The sequence below is a fragment of the Solanum tuberosum genome, unplaced genomic scaffold (assembly GCF_000226075.1).
Source record: "Solanum tuberosum cultivar DM 1-3 516 R44 unplaced genomic scaffold, SolTub_3.0 scf00060, whole genome shotgun sequence".
In the NCBI taxonomy this organism is placed as follows: domain Eukaryota; kingdom Viridiplantae; phylum Streptophyta; class Magnoliopsida; order Solanales; family Solanaceae; genus Solanum; species Solanum tuberosum.
This window is the reverse complement of record NW_006238985.1, coordinates 1971253-1975672: the sequence shown is the minus strand read 5'-3', so window position 1 is coordinate 1975672 and position 4420 is coordinate 1971253. Positions and strand designations below refer to the sequence as shown.

Below are 4420 nucleotides of genomic sequence, written 5' to 3'. Positions count from 1 at the left end.
TGTTCTTTTTAAATAGTGTGGTGCATGAGAATTGATGAGCTTGTTGATGGCCCTAATGCGTCACACATAACTCCGGAAGCTTTAGATAGGTGTGAGGCAAGTCTGGAAGATATTTTTTAACGGGCGGCTATTTGATTTGCTTGATGCAGCCTTATCCGATACTGTTTCTAGATTACCTGTTGATATTCAGGTTAGTCTCTCTAATTCTATCACCATTATCTTCTCCAGATTCAGATTCTATTCTTTTTGGCTGAGAGCTTTTCCGATGCAAGTACTTGTGGAATTCGATACTTCTCTTCTTTGTATTTATATCTCTTTCTAATATCATTAACTACTTATATTTTTTATTTGATTAGCAAATTAGGCAACTAGTTTTCATTTGCTATCACTGGTGGCTGACATTTATTTTGTGTTTAATAACCTCGATCTCTTACTTGAAACTATGTGAAGTGTCTGATAATTCATCTAACTGGTTATGCCATTCAGAGATATGGTCGAAGGAATGCGTATGGACTTGTGGAAATTCTGATACAACAACTTCGATGAGCTATATCTCTATTGTTACTATGTCGCTGGTACAATAGGATTAATGAGTGTTCCAGTTATGGGCATTGCACCTTAATCAAAGGCAACAACAGAGAGTGTATATAATGCAACTTTGGCTTTAGGGATCGCAACTCAACTAACCAATATACTCAGAGATGTAGGAGAAGTGTAAGTATGAAGCTATATTTAATTCACATTGATCATTTCTCTAATAACATGCCAAAATATATCGAAAGCGTAGTCTATTTCGTATATATAAAGTACAGTGTAATGCCTATTGCTCCATTTTGTTTCGAAAAAGTCACAGGCGACTTTGCCATTCTTTTTGTTTCAGATATAGTAATTGCAAGTTGTTGCTCTACCTTTATATTACTCCACGTGGTTGTCCAATGATTGTGTGTGGCAGGCTTCCACCAATCTTCATCACTTTCACGTTTCATCTTCATATCATTTCACATCAACACAAAAGACGAATTTCCTCAATGTTTCATCTCCTCAAGCTTTACATCTTCAATTACTTCAAGTATTTTTGCAATTTTAAGGCAATCTTTTTTCCTCACCCATCTTCTTCTTTGATTTTAATTATTCGTAAGTTAATTTTGAATTGTTACAATGAGTTGTGCTTTCTTTGTTGTGTTAGTTGTTTATGCTACTGCAGTAGGTTTTGATCGGGGTTGCAGGGTTATTATAGGCGAGGGGCTGCATATTTGACAATTTAGAAGTCAATTACACACTCGAAGATTTTTAACTGGTTGGTGTTATTTTTTTGTAACTTCTTAAGCAATATCAACTGCATATATGCCAGCAGAAACTGGACGGGGATGAGTATAACTTGAACCGCTAGACCCTGAACTTTGCATCATGCTAACTGAATATGAAATTCATTTATTCCTTAAGTTATTTTCTTAGCCACGTTGCAACTTCGCAGGTTGGTATGCACTTCGTATATGGGAAGCTGAGTTTTTGTTTGTCCATTAATTACTTGTGTTGGTTTCTGTTATGAATTGCATGTAAGTTCACAATCAATGTTGCTCAGACTTAGAATATTGTTCTGTTCAATGTGTGTCGGATCTTCCAAAAGCTATGCACTTAAGAGGATTCAACACTGGTGCTGCCTGCAGTATTTTTAAAGGGTCCGAGTAACATAGTTCATCGTAGCATTTCGTTTCAGAGTGTTTGAAGTTTGATAACTAGCTGATTGTCTGCATTCTGTTGATTTACATTTCTTGGATATATATAGAGAGGTAAAACATGAGCAGCTCAACTGTTAGTTGTAGCCTGCCTATCAATTGCAGCCAAAATGGAAAGATTCATGTTCCTTTGATTGTTGATTTGTAGGTGATGAATAATTTCATTCGTTCCTTACCTATGTTGCTTGGACCCATCAAAAATGTCGTCAGGTGTGTGTTGGATCCTCCAAATGTAGTATATTTTTTGAGGATCCAACACGGGTGCGACAACATTTTTAGAGAGTCTGAGCAAGATAAAGTTCTTTACATGTTTGTCATGTTAACAATTTATATATTTTTTGAACTAGATTGTGTAGTAAAATCTCGAGTTTATGAAACAAGTTGGGAATCCAAATTTTGTGTTTGAAGGCAAAACTATACAAAGAATGGAACTTTTGGTACTAACCACATTGAAGTGGAGAATGCTAGCTTATACACCTTGCACATACATCGATTACTTTGTAAGAAAGATGAATGACGATCAATCCCATCAGAATGTTTTGTGATTAATCCAATTCATGATTATTGAATCCTGCAATAGTATCACCATCACATGAGGAGGAGGTGTGGCGCCACTTATAGCACTTGGACGAACTAATGATGAGGTAAATCTTTATGCAATAGAACTTCTATATGATATATATAAATGCTTTCCTATGCCTGCTTGGTTGTTGCTCTTTTTCAACTTTCCGTAACTTGTGAAGGCCTAATTTCTTCCTCAAATTGTTATTGAATTGGGTCCTTGTATATCTTAAATTCATGTGTAACTTAGCTTACCATTAGTTGGTGAACTCTTATTCTATTTTCCTGGAAACTTTAGATGAAGTTAGTCGGCTCTTCGAACTTAAAAGAAAGAATTAACCGACATGTTCAGTGATGGCAACCTGTCCACACTTGGAGAGTAAATTTAGGATAATATTTTTAACCTTTTAATTAGTTTGTTCTAGGCTTAAACTTGTCCACACCTGCTTCATCACAATAAATAAATTATAGTTCCTTTCATGGCATGATGGATACTGAAGCTTTCACTAATTCCACCTTAAAGGTTCTAAATAATCAAGTCACTAAATCTGCAAGTAGGTAGTTGTTTTAATAACGTCTTCCACTTAATTTCTGGGTCATTCATATAATCTGTGAATATATTGTATTGTTGAAATATGCCATATTTAGATATAGCATCTTTTGAACATTTGTTTATGTACCTGCAAGTGGTTTTACCTGGCAGTGCAATGTAAATGATGCCTTACGCAATTATATAGAGAAATTTATACATATCATCCTTTTCTGGAACATAAAACTAATATGTGAAGCAATAGTTCTGTTGATTGGCATGTAAATGACAAATGCAGGTACTCTCAATCATATAAGTTTCCTGCTTTCCGAACTATGAGTGAGAAATAAGCACAAGTATAATTACACTCATGTTATTATTCGTTTATGATGCAACACCTTCTAAGAAATTCGTTTGCTCATTTCAGGAAAGCCTCTAAAATAGCTACCAACTATTTTAGAGGCTACACAATCTTCAATAAGTATTTTTTGTCAAAACATAACAAGTAATGAATTTAGACAAGACTACTATGTGAATACATATGCTTCAAAAGAAAGAATATAACACTAAGAAACAATACTTGTGGCCAGAGAAACAAACGGGAGAAGATCACAAATGTTAAAAATTGCATCCGCTGAAAGTAATCTAGGATTTATGTACATGTAGTTTTGCTTTTCCTAAATTTTTTTTGTTGATGTCATTTGAAGGCCTGAAAATTCAGTGCGTGTAAAATGCATAGAAACAAAATATGGTCTCTTTGGTGTCATTGAAGTAACGGCTACTTTTTGCTACTTATTCGTGTATATGAATTTCAGTTGTCCTACACTCATCTAGGTTCAGTGCAATAGCTTGCTCTTATGAAACTTATAAAGCTAAATTGTTGCGCACGGGCAATGAATCATCTAGTACCTCAAGATGAGTTAGCACAGGCAGGGCTCTCCGATGAAGACATTTTTGCTGGAAGAGTGACTGATGAGTGGAGGATTTTTATGAAGAAGCAAATTCAGAGGGCAAGGAAATTCTTTTATGAGGCAGAAAAAGGTGTCATAGAACTGAGCTCTGTTAGTAGATGGCCGATAAGTAGTCATAAAGTTACAGTTGATCGTATGTATCTGCTACTTTTTCTTTTATTGTTAATTGTTATGGTAGTGAGGTAAAAAACAATATGGACTTAAGTTTTTTATAGTGACACAGTCCATCACATTGTTATGGAAAACAGAATAGGCTTCAGTTCAAAAATAGTTTCCTCTCATTTGGCTATAGTTAATATGGACTAATCGTCATACTAGTAGACATTGAAAGGTATCATAGTTTTCGATTTCTAGTTCTTAAATCCTCTAAATCATATGTTCCTTCATCACAGAGGAGAGGAAAAAGAGCTTGAACAACGTTCGTCATAAACTGAAGGTATGTTCTGTGTCTAAGAGCACAGACTGTTTTAGTTTACCTCTCTTGTTCTGTTTAAGCTGTATAAGCCCACTAAATGTTTCTATTAAAAAGGTCTGTATTATTTTTATAGAATGACAAAATGATTAAATTGGTCCTTAATGTGTGGTAGTTGGATTATATTAATTCTTCATATATTTATATGGTG

General features: G+C 34.7%; 1 long non-coding RNA gene across 1 annotated transcript; it reads left to right on the top strand.

Moving 5' to 3' along the window:
* Positions 1-1911: 1911 nt before the first annotated feature.
* LOC102598929 (uncharacterized) lies at positions 1912-3883 on the top strand. Its single transcript, XR_367105.2, has 2 exons — positions 1912-2380; positions 3642-3883. It is a non-coding gene; the product is annotated as an uncharacterized lncRNA (long non-coding RNA).
* The last annotated feature ends 537 nt before the right edge of the window (positions 3884-4420 follow it).